The following is a 16,993-nucleotide window of genomic DNA, read 5'->3' on the forward strand; positions in this document are numbered from 1 at the left end:
TTGAGTGCAGTGGCAAATCCAGAAGAAAAGCTATAGGAATGCAAAACTCTGCCCCCCCCCCTTATACCAGACTACCTGATCCCACAACATCCTCTAAAAAATCTTTTATTATTTTGGTTAAGAGACTTCCAACCTCTACAAATTTCCGTGAGAGAGTCGCGAATTCATCTCCCTCTAACATCATCTAAAATCGTCAAAAATTCCGTTTTTGGAACTTCAATTTCGAATTATTTCTGTGAGAGAGTCTCTAAACCTCAGCCCTTATCCTGAACGATGTTCTGTAATTGCATTTTTAGGAATTAATTTTGGGACTGCTCTGGGGAAGAGTCCTAAACCCCATCCCATCTCCTAACTTTATCAAAAATAGCTAAGAAATGGTTTTTAGGATTTTAAAATCAAAAAACAATTTCAGAGGAGTGCCTACTGTCCTTTTCGCATAATTAAAGATTATATAAAACTTCTTTTTTAGGACTTGAATTTCAAAAGAAGATTCGCCAACCTTTTCCCTTGTCATCAACATAGGCGGATTTAGGACTGAGTTCCTGGGGGGGCAGGATTTTTTTTTTTAGCAACGTTTTTATAGCCCCCCCCCCACTCCCATGTTTTTGTCTATGCTTTACTTTTTAGTGTTGTTTTTATTAATGTGTGTTTTCATGTTGTCCTTTTTGAATTGACCTTAAGAGAGGGGGCTGATATCAAGAGAGTGACACAGGGCTCCCTTTTAAGTGGGAAATAGAATATCTCTAATTTTAGGGGTCCCGGGGGTTTCTCCCCCGGAAGAAATTTTGTAAAATGGATATAAAATTCTGCATTTTGAAGCCTTATAAAGGTTAATGGGACAGACAAAGAAAGTGATAACTAGATTATACAGTTGTACAGTATTGTTCAAACTTTGTAAGAAACAGCCATTTTAAGTTTGAAAGAAAAAATAAACTATAGATTTCTCATAACAACAACCTTTTTTTAATTATAAGAAGTGCAGAAAACGAAAAGCAATAGACGTAGTGTATGATTTTTTTTTTCGGGCTAAACAGATTAACAATGCAGTAGAAGTAAGACAAACGCAATCAATGCTAAAGAATTTCTAAAATACTGCATTAGGGATTGAATATATAGCAAGATAAAAAAACATGTGAGTCACAAAAATTTATTTCGAATAATATGTTACAAACGCAAGAACCATGATTTTTACATTTTTAATGCAGGATGTGGCAAGGAGCTGAATTTGGCAAATTTTGGCATTCCTCTTCCTCTACCATTTGTTAGAAATTTTAAAATTTAAGATTTGTAGCCACATGTTTCCAAACATTCAAAGTGTTCAAGCACTTGAAAATAAAATTAGTTTTTTCAACCAATTTTCATTTTTTAAGGAACGAATCATGCAATTTTTTTGGGAGTTAGGGACCCACTTCAAAGCATGGGCCCTAAGCAATAGCTTGTTTATAGGCAAATTCAGCCCTGTTTGTAATTCACTCTTACCTGCAGATTTTTGCTTGATTTTCTTTTAATTTTTACAAAAATTCCTCAGATTTCACAATTAAAGGATCTTACCAAAGGATTTTACCAATCTTTGTTAGGGTTTTTATAGATTTTTATAAAATTTTACACAAATTTTCCAAAACTTTTAATGACTCAATTATTTAGGTTTCAATAATGACAAGGACTGACTCACTTAGACTTAGATGATTATGACTTACCTTACTTTTTAAACAGTATTTATAAAGTAAGTAAAATAGTACTTTCCCAGTAAGTAAAAAGATTCAATTAATCAGAATACTCAGATAACTGAAATTTATTCAGTTTGTGTTAGAATTAAATTTCTCTCTCTCTCTTTAAAAGGCGGGGGGAACTATTTTTTAGAATCTCTCAAAAAGCCAATTAATCTACTAAGAACATAAATATTATGCACAAATCCGCTTTAAATGTGGACACAAATCATAACGAGTAGATCGTTCTGTTAGCGCGAATGGGGGGGGGGGGTCCTCCCCATTTGCTTTAGGTTCTAATTTGTTAAAATAATCGTCAACTATTATTGAGCTATTATTGAGTGTTGCAGCTTAATGTATAGCTTGTTTAGCCTATATTTTCATACACTTGCCCAAATGGTTTTCAGTCCAAAATAGTGAATTTAGACACATTTTCAGCACCCCAGTGACAGCTGCACTATTTGTATTTAATGTTAGTTTTTTTTTTTTTTTTTTTTTTGTCCTTTTCTTTTCTCTCATCAGAAAAGGACATTTGCTATTCTCTTCATTTTCACTGAACTATTCAAAAAAGAAAAAAGTCATGTTTTTTTTTGTTTTCAGATTTTGGAAGATGTGTTGTTACTATATAAAGTCCTCTCAAAACTGGGGGGTATTGCCCTTATGCCCCCCCCCCCTATAAATCCACCCATGCTCTTCTAAACTATTCAAAAAAGAAAAAATAATGATTTTTTTTTATTTTTGGAAAATGTGTTATTACTTCATAAAGTTCTCTTAAAACTGGGGGGGGGGCATTGCCCCCCTCTACCCCCCCATAAATCCGCCCATGGTCATCAAAGATAATTTACTATTCTGTTTTTAGGACTTAAATTTCCAAAAAGTTTCTTGAGAATACCCCCAATCCTCTCTCCCTTCACATCATAAGAGCATGTCTCAGATTTTGTTTTTGGATTTTCAGTTCCGAAAAACTTCCGGCGGAGAGGCTTCGAATCCAAACCTTTTCCCTAATGTTTACATTGAGGGCTTATAATTGCGATTTTAGGACCTATAATTCAAAAATTTTTTGGAGAATGTTTGCTCGAACCTCTTCTGTTTCAAAAACTTTCAACAAAGATAGTTTGCAACTTAGCATTTTTAGGAGATTTCATTTCCATTTTTAAAAAATTAAAGAGCATCCCCGACTCTCCTTTCTCTCTCCCCTTCCCTCTCGTTAAAAATCGTCAGAAACTTCATTCTTAGGACTTCAATTTCGAGAAATTTCGAAAGCAGAGTGTACGAGCTTAAACCCTTCATAAAAGTCCCTGAACCTTTCCTCTTCCTGACCCAGTGTTCGTGTAAACTGCAATTTTAGAATAATAGTTTCAAATATTTTCTGATGGAGGAGGACATTCGCGAATAACACACTTATAACTGTAGGTCCTTATGGTTATTTATCTTTCCCCATTCAACACAATTCTCTAAATTTGATTCTATGATACTAGTAATGACAGCCCCTCCCCTCCAAACAAAAATGTAGATCCTCTATCTCTCTTGTTATACATACGTTTGAAAAAAAAAATTGAGCTTCAAGAATTTTGAAAATGTGGAGGTTGAGATGTTTGTTTAACATTAGAGTAATTACCCTTTTTTTTTTAAATTTAGCCAGCTTTTTTTACATTTTTTACGAGGAAAACTGCCAAAAACGATTCCATTTCTCCACTGTACACTAACCTATGGTATGACTCCTAGGATTACTATGAAGCAGATGTCGCGGTATAGAATGCGCACTTAAGATTACTGAAATGTAAAGAGGGCAGTCAACAGTTTTTTTTTTTAAGTGGTTGGAGGGGGGCCCACAAGTCACTATTTCGCCCCGGTGCACAGATTGAGCTCTGAGAACATGCTCGTGAATAGTTGGCAGGTTAAAACAATGTTTAATATGTCGCTCATGCACAAAAAAAGTAACACAACTCAAAACACATATTTTACGATTCATTTTAAAATATATAACAGATGGAGATGTTGCTTACAACAGGAAAAACATCATAAAAGTCTCTATGGTTTGCAAAATGATTTACTAATGCTCTAAAACCAAACTTTTTCCTCGTTTTGCACTGAACTAAAATGTTTAATTTATTAATCTTTTTTTTGTCCCTTCTGTAAGATTTTATGCTTTTTGGTTTGTCACCTTTCTTGCATGTGAGTGATATTTTCATTTTAGCTTTTTTTCATTATTAATAAAAATTTGAAACATAGTTGAAGTTTTAAAAAGTGACTGCTAACTTTAAAATGTGGCACTTATTAAACTGAGTCTACCAGCCACTGGCTACTTTCCAAATTTCCCAGTTTTCAGCTTTTGAATATAGGCCTCCTCTCCCTTACAGACATCCACCTAGGGAAGCTCTGAGCTAGTTGCGTATCAATACTTAATGCACGGTGTTGCCAAAAAAAGTTACTAAGACCAAACATGGCGACAATAAATATGAAAAAATGGATTGAATATGTGCCGCGACTTTCTTATAACACTAAAGTACCGAACAAAGAAGATTCTGAATGCAATTAAATCAACATTTTGATTCAAATTATCTGTTACATTTTTGTTTCCACTCTGCAATTTTCCTGTCATCAATTAAAAGATTTTGAACTTAGAGCCAATTTTACTGTGGTGAAATTTGTTTTTAACCCAAAACTTTCTTCCATACCACATTGCGATTCACGATTTTATCCCAATCGAGATTTTTATTTGGAATAAGTACTTTTGGTGTAGTTGGTCATATGCCAGAAAATGCTACATACAGCATGCTATCCATAAAAACTGATGATCTACAAACCACTCCAACAAATTATAGCACCAAAATACAAAAAGTCTTAAAAATATATAAAGTCTCAAGACATATGTTTTTTTTAAATAAAATTTAGTTGTGTGATTTAAAAAAACATAAACTATGTGAAGTGTAAAAAAGATAATTAGTAAATAAAATAAGACAGTCAAGCAACAAAGTAAGAAAAAACAACGTCATAAAAAGCACAAATTTTCAATTACAGTAGACACGTGTTTCGGCGTTACAGGGAACACTTTTTTTAATGCAAAAAGTAATGAGCTTATGAATGAAAAGACATGCGACAAAAGCCAAGAGCAGATAAGCATGCAGCTTAAAAGATAAAAATAGCGGATTAGCCAAACACCAATGAGAAAATTATAAACCGTTCAGGAACCAATAGAAATGCAAGCAAAGGCCAAGAGCTTTCTCTTAGGTACAGTAAACCCAGAAAGAAAGAATTCAATTGGACAAAGATTAAGCTGAAGCTTAAACAAAAAGAAAATGTCAGGAACCGTGAACTGCTAGAAAGGAAAAGCAGATTGGAAGAAAAAAAAAATAGCAGGAAATAAAATAAACAGAAACAAAAATATTCGAAAAAAAAAAGATTAATAGGAGAAAAGGGGGGGATGTCAACCAACCCTAAACTTTCGGTAAGGTAAAAATAAACAAAGGAAGATAGATAAAAATGAATGGGAAAAAATTATATATATGATATTTTTTTCCCCATTCATTTTTATCTATCTTCCTACCTAATTCTGCATTTGTCACTGCTATAGTGCAAAAATTTTGAAAGTATGGAAATGCATGTTTAACATCTTAGTGACTATCTTTTATTATTTCTACAATCGTTGTGTATTACCCACTAAGCATAAATAAAATATCTCAAGCACCTTGAGCTAGCATGTAAAATATGCTCAATATAGATGAAATTTGGAATAATTGTGTGAACCTACACAGAAACAGGAGCTGATTCAATTTTCGTGCTAATCGCTCACTCCAAGAAGCCCCCCCCCCCCTCCAACGTCTCTGAAGCTTAAATTGACTTCAATTTTGAAAAATATTTTGTAAGAGACCCCGAATCTTCCTTTCCCACTAACATTAACCAAATTCGCCTATTTTTGGTGTCAAGTTGAAAAAAAAAACTGGACTGGAGAGTTCTTATCTTGAACCTCTTCCTCTTTTACCACCACTACAGATTGTCTAAAGCTGCATATTTAAGACTTCAATTTTGATAAAATTCTGTGGGAGATACCCAGGACCTGATTCCCAAAAGGCTAGGGAAGCTTGAGCTTCCGTTCAGAATTTTTAGGGGGCCCAAATATGACTAAAACTGTGTTTAACAATTCCAGTTTCTGCTTTTAATTGTGTTTTTTAAAGAGATTGCTGATATTAGTACTTGATAAATAAAAATGCTTGAAAGAATTAAATAATTATAGAAAATGAGGACACATTTGATAAAATTTGACAAACAATTGATCAAGAAAAGTTTGATAAAACATTTGATAAAATGTGGCCACAAGCTATATTTTCAAGGTGAGTTTTGATTCAATTCTATTACAATGTACTATTGTGACATTTAATTTCCTTTGTAGAGTAAAGTCAAATATGCCCACATTTGCTGAGAATTCAAGGCCATGTAATAAGCAAAATTTTTGTCAGTCGGTGAGGTGGAATAAACTCAAATCTGAATTCTGCTAGGACACTTAGCATTAGTCAGTGTTGTATCAATGTTCATAGAATGTTTAAAAAAATTTCCCCAAACAAAAAGTGGTTGGCCCCAAAATGAGACCGACCTTCCCCTTATTTCAGAGGTTAATCTAGCTCTGCCCCCACCGCCGTCCTTTTTCTGATGTCACCAAAAGCAGCCTAAAACTACGTTTTTGGGACTTGTAACTTTTAATATCGCGTTTTCTTTAAGCAATAAATTGTACAATAGAGAACTACTCGAAACTTAGTTTAGTTTCATAAATTCATTATATTTCCATTTTTTATTTAAAAAAAAAAAACTAAAACTGGAAGTAGAAACTTCAAAAATGGGAAAATGAGGTAGCTTCAAGTCTTTGCCTCCCTTCGGAAAAATCGAAAATCCTGCAATCTATATGTGTATGCGTTTGAAAGGGAATCCCACCTCCCTCATGGAAGTTTTCTTGCTACGTCACTGATAGACATACCAATGGTGAAGAAAGTCTAAAAGGGTAAGAAGCTATGAGTGAAGACAGCCCACTCTAAAAGTAGTAGCTTCGGAGCAGTGGTGTATCAAGAAAAGTTTTTTTTTTAGGGGGGGGGGGCACATTGGAAAAAAATTCTCATCTCATTGGGGGGGTCCAGGATGTTATCCCATGAAAAATTTTTGAAATTTGTAGTTTTCGACGGCCTTTTGTGATGTTAAGGGAAAGGTGCAGGGAGCTCCGTGGAAATTTGTAGAAGTTGAAGCGTTAAAACGCGATTATAGGCCATATTTTTTGACATTAGGGAATAGGATGGAGCTCAGGAACTCTTCCGATTTTTTTTTTTTAAAGAATTGGAATCAATTCTCCTCCCCCCCCCCCTCCTCTAAATTTTCGAAAGTGAAGTTACAAAAATTCAGTTGTAGACAAAGTTTGAAGATTTTTACTCGAAGGGAATTCTGGAGCTCTTCCCTGGTATTTTTTTCAAAATTAAAGTCCTAAAAACTTAAGCAATGTTACACGATATTAGAAAAAAGGGTTCAGAACCTAATCCACTTAAATTTTTCGTAAGTGTTGTTTAAAAAGCCTAGTTTTTGATGATATTAAAGGAAGGCGGTTCGGAGGTCTTTGTCCAAACATTTTCTAAAATTGAAGTCTTCAAAAACATAATTGTGTGCGGACCATATTTGGTAACTGGCCGGCTTTCTTTCTAAATAGAAACTCCAGAAACGCAATTTTAGGCGATTTGCGAACTCAATTTTAATCGATGTTGTTAGATATTCGGGGAGTTGCCCTATAAATTTTGAGAAATAGGAGATCTGGAAACGAAATTTGAAATGTTCCGTAATGCTTTTGACGGGAGGGGGGGGGGGGGGGGTTAGCATTTTGAAGACTTAGCATTTGGGTGACATAGTTAGGTTCCAAATTAAGATTCTAACACCTAAGACCTTTCTGAGAGAACACAAAATTCCTGACATTAATTGCAGCAGTAGACATAAGAGATTCAAAACATAATTGAAAAACAACTGTTGCTGAATATGTTCATTGTGTTGCTCATTGTTATAATTTGACCAAATATGTTTGAGATTATTCAAGGGAAGCGAAAAACTCTATTCACGTCAGTTACGGATTTATTTAATTATTTTTGAATCACAAAAGTAAACTCGGTATTAACTTACGTTCAAGAAGATTCAGCTCAATACCCAGTTAACAACATCGCCGAAATAAAGACGGTGAACCTCAAACTGTAGAATAGGCATTCTAAAGTTATCGAAGCGATAAAAATATGATGCAGTTTTCATGACTTAGAAGTAACTAACCATAAAAAATTTATATATAAATATACTGGAGCAAAAGTAGCTTATCAGGTATTTCTGTAAACGGAGACACATCACACATATTTGGAACTGATTATGAGCAAAGAAATAATCGAATTCGCCGCCTTGGTGAATGTCGATGGTGATTAATCTAGCCACCCTGGCCTCTAGTAAAACATTAAATGTATGTGTCAGTCCATTTATTTTTACAAATAAATAAATATGAATGTTTATATGTGTTCGAAAATGGCAGTGCCTTCCCCCTCCCCCCTTCTAATAAATTTTAGCTGACGACGCCAATCGCGCGCTCTACAACAATCACGCGATTAAAAAACACACGCATTTTTAGAAGTTTTCCCTTGAAATTTAGCAAAGGGAATTGAACCAGAGGCATGAAACTTTACATAGAATTTTTTTTTTTTTTCTTTTTTGGAAGTTCCAAAATTCTTACTCTCCGGTTAAACGTTCTACGAAATTTAAACTATTTTGTAAATATATCTTTTTTATTTATTTATTTATTTTTTCTTATCTTTTGCCAGAGCGGAAGCCATTAACTCTGAGTCACGAAACTTTACGTAGTAACTAGTGTTAAGGAGTGACAAATTTTCTGCAAAAATTTGTGCTAAGGATAAGTGCTCCGCCGAATTTCGATTTTTTTTCCGCCGACCCTGCTGTGGAAACTTATAACGACAATAATTTCTAAACACTGCATTGTATTGAACTCTCTTTAAGCTTTGATATCTGCCTGATGGTAACCGGAGATTTTTTACTTCAGTTAAGAGGTCACCATAAGAGGAATGGACCAAGGCCGTGTTCATTAATAGCTGCTATTTATGGAGGCCTTGACCCTTACACTTACGCTATTTCCTCTTGGTTGTTGAAAGCCAGCTTATTTGCAGACACGCGAAGTTTAATCCAGAAAAACGACTCATGAATCCCTGTGGTTATTTAGGGCCTCCCATTTTTTAGGAACAGGGAATTCCTTCGTGATTCTTTTTTTTTTTTTTTTGCCAGAAGTACAAAGGATAAGCAACCAGGAACCAGATCATTTTTTAAGGATTTTTCTCTCGCCAGCAGGGCTAAATAAAACTTTTGAAGTTATTTTGTGCAGTTCAACATATATAGTGGATGATTTTAAAAACAAATTGGTATTTTTAAAATTTATTTATCTTGTGCATTGAATGTGAATTAACCTTTATTTAATTTTTAGAAAAGTCAAATTATTTTACTTTCGTATCGCGGGATTACAGGCGAAACACACTGAATAAAGTAGTAATCGATTTTCGAATTTTCAACTTTTTTATTATTTTTTTTAAAACCATAAAACTGATATACGTTCCTACCCACTCGGTGAATTGACCTTTATTATTTAGTTTTTAGAAAAGTTAAATTATTTTACTTTCGTATCGCGGGATTACACAAAGGCGAACATTAGGCGAAGCACACTGAATAAAGTAATCGATTTCCGATTTTTCAGCTTTTTATTTTTTTTAAGCCTCAAAACTGAATAACGTTCCTACCCACTCTGTGAATTAACCTTTATTATTTAATTTTTAGAAAAGTTAAATTATTTTACTTTCGTATCGCGGGATTACAGGCGAAACACAGTGAATAAAGTAGTAATCGATTTTCGAATTTTCAACTTTTTTATTATTTTTTTTAAAACCATAAAACTGATATACGTTCCTACCCACTCGGTGAATTGACCTTTATTATTTAGTTTTTAGAAAAGTTAAATTATTTTACTTTCGTATCGCGGGATTACACAAGGGCGAACATTAGACGAAACACACTGAATAAATTAATCGATTTTCGAATTTTCAGCTTTTTATTTTATTTTTTTTTTAACCTCAAAACTGAAAAACGTTCCTACCCACTCTGTGAATTAACCTTTATTATTTAACTAGTGGTACCCGCACGGCTTTTCCCGTAATAGAAAGTTAAAAGGTCTTTTGGTTCGCCTGTATATTTAAAAATAATGTATGGTGAATTTTCTCGCCAATTGACTTGTGCCCATGTTACGGTTCCACGTTATGATAATTTTGTAATTTACTCGTTCATCTTAAGATAATTTTGTTCTTAAAATTGGAATAAAAAAAGAACCACATCGAATTTTCGAAAAATCGCTTCGAGGTGCACACCCCCATGCTACAAACTAACTTCGTGCCAAATTTCATGAAAATCGGCCGAACGGTCTAGGCGCTATGCGCGTCACAGAGATCCTGACAGACAGAGATCCCGACAGACGGATGAACTTTCAGCTTTATTATTAGTAAAGATAAAGATAAAGAAGATTTTTAGAAAAGGTAAATTATTTTAATTTCGTATCGCGGGATTGCACAAAAGCGAACATTAGGCGAAACACACTGAATAAGGTAATCGATATTCGAATTTTCAGGTGTTTATTTTTTTTAAACCTCAAAACTGATACACGTTCCTACACTGTAACAAATTTCGGAAACGTTTCTGGATATATCGGAAACGTTTCCGAAATAGTAGGAATCCTTCATCCAATAGCGAACTCCTAAATATTCAGAAAGCTTTTTGTTATTTCAAGATATCTAGAAGCGGAAGTGATGACGCAACGCTTCGAAACCTATTTCATCCTTCCAACCAGGCGCCAATGAGTCGGAAATAACGAGAACTTCTTTTTTTCTTATCTATGGTTGCTGCAGTTGCAACTGTTTAGCATTGGATTGCTTGTTATTTCATGTCTAGAGAGTAGTAAAATGTGTCAAAACTAATTTTACGCCTTTGCATTTTGGACTGCCCTTGATTTTTTAGACGATGTACGCAGCTATTAAGTTAGTTAATAACCATTTGCTTCTTTACAATTTCCAATGCGACCATAATTAGATATATATTGTGTGTTCAAGCGTGAATAGTTTCAACACCCGTGTTTATACTTAATGAAACGAAACCCTTTGGATTACTTATTCAGTTGTAATGGAGGTACTTAGATTTTCTTCCGCTCATGTTCACTTGTAAGTATTAATGAATATTTTAAAACATGTTGTTATATACATTTATATTTTTGTTGATTTGCATTTGATGAGGCTCCAATTGTAACTGTTTTTGGGTTTATCGAATTAATTTAAAGTTATCCTACATATACCTATGTGCGCGGTGTACTATTTGTTGTAACTAACTGAAACTGATTAATTACGCAAAAGAAGTAAGATTTATATTTGAGAAGCAATCACAGAAAAGTTATTTCGAAATACTTAGATGTACATGTATTGTGGTTCAAAAAGAAAAAAAAAATCAATTGTTTAATTCATTAGAAATATGGTAATGCAAATATTTTCTAGTATTGTAATATGCTTCACAAAAAATGTGCCGGTATAATTTATCTTTTTTTATTATAATTTATTCATTCACTTAAAAATATTTATACCATTAGAAAATGACCATGTTATCTATTAGTAAGAACATAGTTATGAAATTAATTCATCTGCTTATTCATTTTGTTAAATGTGGTTAACAATAAAAAAATTCCTTGACATTGGTTCCGAAAATAACATTTCCTTCGTGGATATACTAGTTTAATGTAGGACAGTCAGGAGGAATGAGTCAGTGGCAAAAATGGAACAGCTGCATTTACATGCTGAAATAAAAAGTAATATTATTTCATGTCATCGTTTTAAAAGTGATCAGTTTTTAAATACTATGTTATTAATATGCAATGCACATATGGTGAGAGACTGTGCCATTGACATTTTCAAGGGGTTGCTTTTTTTAAGGTGGGGGCGCTTTATATCATTTTATGGGTGCACCATCACTCTTATGGTGTGGGGGGGGGGGGGACTCTCGTATATATGAAATGGAATAATCATGTAATAGAGTTCAATGTTTTAATAAATAAAATATATAATGCATTTTGCGCACACTAAAAATAAAATCAGTAACCTATTTTGATTAAGTATCTATATTTGTGATAAACTGGAAAAGGGCAAGAACAGAAGAATAAACCCGAATGGTTCCAGCAGGGGGACTTTGGTGTCATATTTAAATTCATCAATTTCTCTGTTGGTACTTTTCGGTACACTTTGTTCGTCAAAGAAATTGACTTAACGTGAACGAATTTCGGAACGCAAAGTGTAAGTAAGTTCTGTCAAATTTTATCCGAAAATAAAAGCTATCAAGTTTGATACAAGATATGTTTTTAAGTTCTGCATTAAAAATACAATATGTTGATAATTTTGTCTTGAAAATATTGAGAGAAAAACTGAAGTTTAATATTGTTTAACAAACAATCCCACTTTTGAGAAAGTACTCCCCTTCCCTCCCCCGACGATTTTGTGATTATGAATGAAACTACTATATTATTTCATAAATTTTCAAAAATTTATAACTGTGCATATGTTATGCTGTTAACCATGCTATTTGTCATTAGAAAATCAGAAAAAAAAAATCCTCGAATGATTCTAAAATTGCTTGTTTCATTGCTCTTAGATATGAAAGAATTGAAACTGATATGGCATGCAATACTATAGTAAAGAATTATTTTTTAGAAAAAATCACGGAAAAAGGATTCCGAAATTCTCAGAAACGTTTTTGAAAATTGTTTGGAGAATTCCGAAATACTCGGAAACGTTTTCGAAACTTTCATGAACCACAGCTGCACAGAATACTCAGAAACATTTCTGGAAATTACGGAAAGAGGATTCCGAAATACTCAGAAACATTTCTGAAAATTACAGAAAGAGGATTCCAAAATACTCAGAAACATTTCTGGAAATTATAGAAAGAGGATTCCGAAATACTCAGACACGTTTCTGGACATTACAGAAAGAGGATTCCGAAATACTCAGACACGTTTCCGGACATTACAGAAAGAGAATTCCGAAATACTCAGAAACGTTTTTGAAAATTTCATGAACCGCAGCTGCACGATATACTCAGAAACGTTTCCGAATTTTTTTTACAGTGTACCCACTCGGTGAATTAACCTTTATTATTTAATTTTTAGAAAAGTAAAATTATTTTACTTTCGTATCGCGGGATTACACAAGGGCGAACATTAGGCGAAACACACTGAATAAAGTAATCGATTTTCGAATTTTCAGCTTTTTATTTTTTTTAAGAGCCAGTTTTTATAAGAACCGGGCAGAAATGGGATGTTCGGATATACACAATTTTTGATTTTGTTCAAATTGTTATGGTGGATTCTTTTAAAGACTTTAGAAGACGCGTATTTTTTCTTTTCCTCCAAAAAAAAAAAAAAACTTTGGGGACATGTAAAAATTCGGAACTCCAGCGCTCGAATACGCTACCTTGCGGCGATTTACAAAACTGCCGATGGAACTAAAACATTGCCACGTTGCGTTCCACGTGTGTCTGTTGACATAAACACAGGCAGTTTGTTCTGAGTATTTATTAACGCAATCGATGAGTCTTAGTTTGCTTTCAGCTACGGAAATTAATTCGTCCCTTAGTAGTATTCTCGAGCTTCTCAAAATAATGTTAGTTTTCATTATTTCCTTAATAATTGGTGAAAGCGAAAATTCTGGATTAACAAACTTGGATAACGTTATACAAGGTAAAAATTTTTATTGTTTTGTATGAATTTGTAAGAATATGGGTTTTTTTTTAATCTTAAATTAATTTAACTAATCATATTTTACAGCAGCATTTAGTTGGAATGGACAGTATGCAAAATATTTTCTTGAATTTATTATCGTAGAACAAAATGAAAAATGTTTAACCGAGCAAGAATTTACTTTATTCCTTTTATTCTCAGCTGAAAGGTTTCGCCAAATTTGTTTAGGGTTATAGTTTTAGTATTGTGCGAGCAAAGTAGCCTTGGCGAGATTTCGCGTTTTTAGTTAAACCATTTTTAATTTTTATCATGAGTGGAATAAAATGATAGTAAGATTACAGAATTCGATAAGTAAAAAGAAATAATGGTCAATCAACTGAAAAGAAAACTATCACCATATATAAACTGTGAGTACACATTTTATTTATTTTGTTCCGAGTGAATTTGAATAAATATCTGTTTTTCAATTCGATGAAAAAAAAAACGAACTTAACAACATTGACTGGACACTTTTCCTTAACCTAATTCCACATAAATGATTTAAATAACCTTTGTTACTACAGTATCCTACTGAAATAGACAGTATGCAAATAAATTTTCTTGAAAATATTTATCGCAGAACAGATTGAAAAATCCAGAAAGAACGTTAAGAATTTGAACAATAAAAAATAAAAGTTCGCCAAAAATCTGTTTATAGGGTTATGGTTTTAAAATTGTGTGAAAGAATAATGTATCTTGACAAGATTTCGCATATCAGGTAAATCATTTCCATGACGAATGAATTAAATGCATGATTTCTTTGGATATCCAATCATATAGTCATAGAAATAAATTATCTAGTGTTAAACGTTACTCTTGACAGTCTGCCACGTATGTGCACTATGTGACAAAAATGTCAACAAATGCCGGAAATGTCACGAAACTGAACTTAATATGTACTAATGTATAGAAAAAACGGTACAAAATGAAAATAGTACAGTAAAAATAGGGGTCGGACCCAAACATCCAAAAAAAAAAAAAAAAGCTAAACCTGGTGCAAATTGTTTATTACTCTCCCAATAAGAACAGGTAAAAAGTCCCACCCCATTGTGCGTCGGGTTTTGGAATGGAGGGCATCTAAAAATTGCTGTTTTGGGTATTTTTCCAGAATTTTTAGAGTAAATTTAAAGTGAGTATATTATTTTATACTGAATTTAAAAGCATAAAATTAAAGGTGTTTGACGCCCAAGAGGGATGACATAACCCACCAATGCTACAGAGCCCCCCTATCCCCGTAAAACGAAGCAGTACCCCCGAACCCCCCCCCCCCCATACATTTCATATGGAAACATTATTTTATGCTAAGTTAAAGTAGGAAATCGAGTGTGTCCATCCTCCAAGAGCGATGGCATACCTCCTCTCAAAGCTACAGCACCCCCCCCTCCGACAAATAAAATGAATCCTCACCCCCCCCCCCCCCTTTATGTCAAGTAGAAGTATTATTTCATGCAAATCTAAAATGCATTAAATCAGGACTGTCCACCCCATAAGAATAGTAGCTCACCTCCCAAAACGGAATTATATACTAAAATATTATCCTCCCCCCCCCCCCCCCACATCCTCTGATGGTGCACATTTTATTAAATAGCCAGAAAAATTACTCTGAATTGTTCTTTGCTTTCAAATGATTTCTCCTAAGCTTGAAACAAAAAGTCTTCGTTATCAAGATGTTTTTTGGAATCTAGATCCTCAGCAAAACCGTTATTGTTGCAGCTATATTTAACACAGTTTGTGCATATAATTGAGCACTTCAGTCCACTTTCAGACTTTTCAAACATTCACTTTATCCAATGAACCCCTCAGAGCAAGCACAAGATTTGAGACGCAGAAAATCTTCTAGAGCAGAAGGCTTGGCTGTTGTAGGACGCAGATTATATTTCTGTGGTGCTTTCTTTGCACCCATAAAAAATGACACTAGCTTTCCCATACTTATAAGTGACCACTGTAAGTATTCCACTGCATTGCTGGCATATTTCCTTGAAGGTTACAGATCATTAGCAAAAATATGATCAAGTAGGTATCTTCCATCTATTACATATGAGGCTGTGAGAAGCAAAGGGATGTAAGTGGCAAAATTAAGAATTTGGAGATAACCAGTACAAATGGTTGGTGAACCTCTCCTCTATCTTGGGGCAAGAGATGGTACTAGTAGACCTGGTAGTTGCTTCTATACAGCATGATTTAGTAAAGAAAATCAATTAAAGCCTACCTAGGATCTTTAAACGCGTTTTATTCAAAACTTGAAAATGTCCACTTACATCCCTTTTGCTTCTCACTGCCTCATATATGACACCAGCTGTTTGTTCTGTCAGAGGCGTAGGTAGACCCGACTTTCGGGGGGGGGGGGGGTTACTTCTTTATATATATATATATATAATGTACATTTTTTTAGTATTAAAAAAATAAGAGGGAGGTGAATCTTACATACTTTGGAATGGGATGCTCCAATTCCGATACTTGTGTCAAGCAAAACAAAAGCAAAGATTTCTTTCTTTTTTTTTTTTTTTAATGTTCTGGAAAATTCGACTTTTTTTTCTTTTCCTTCTATTTAATTTAAAGTGAAATTTCCTAGCAACGTCTTATCAAAACCAGTGTATCCAAATCAAGGGGAAATCACATATCTGATGAGCGTATGCCGTTCATTTCAGTATGACTGCTTAAGTTAGAGGCTAACACACATCTACAAAAGCTGGCATCCCTGAAAGCTAATAGATACTTCCATTTCCGCCTGTAAACTGGATGTTTGACTTTCAATCTCATTGGTGGTCAGACTATAAAGACTATTTTTACCCAACTTGGTTTGCACTAAAAGTATGAAATAAAACAAAAAAAAGACTCTTTGAATTATAACCAGCAAAAAATGAAATTGCTTTTCATATCGTAATATTTAAATGTTGCTTTTTATGTATTTACATTTATGCTAATTCTAAAGCAGTTAATAAAATTTGAATAAAAAAAGTTAGGGAAGAAATATAGGCGGTAGAAAGTTATTCGCTGAAATGCATACCATCTGTTCTCCATTCAAGTCTTTATTTTTAATTTTATTAGCTGCTTTAGGATTTACATAAATATCTATTTGAGAGAGCAACAGCAATTTTCGAGTATTATAAACAGAAGTCTTTTTTATTTTCTACTTTTTAATGCGTACCAAGCTAACAGAAATAATCTCTGTTACTTATAAATAATCTCTATTATTTCTGTTACTGGGCTCCTTTAGTAGCCTAAGCGGGGATAGTACAATAGACCTGTGGTCTCGGTGCTCGCGCTGGTTTCAAGCGCCCCCCTTTTCACTTCATACTTCATCAGAAATAATCTAGATTCATTTCGTTTTTAAACATTTTATTCATGTAATGCTATGCAGTTTTTCTTTTGAATTAAAATAAAATTACCTTCAGAAGGGTCCGATGGGTCTAATGCTGCTTTG

This window comes from Uloborus diversus, chromosome 1, assembly GCF_026930045.1.
Source record: "Uloborus diversus isolate 005 chromosome 1, Udiv.v.3.1, whole genome shotgun sequence".
Taxonomy (NCBI): domain Eukaryota; kingdom Metazoa; phylum Arthropoda; class Arachnida; order Araneae; family Uloboridae; genus Uloborus; species Uloborus diversus.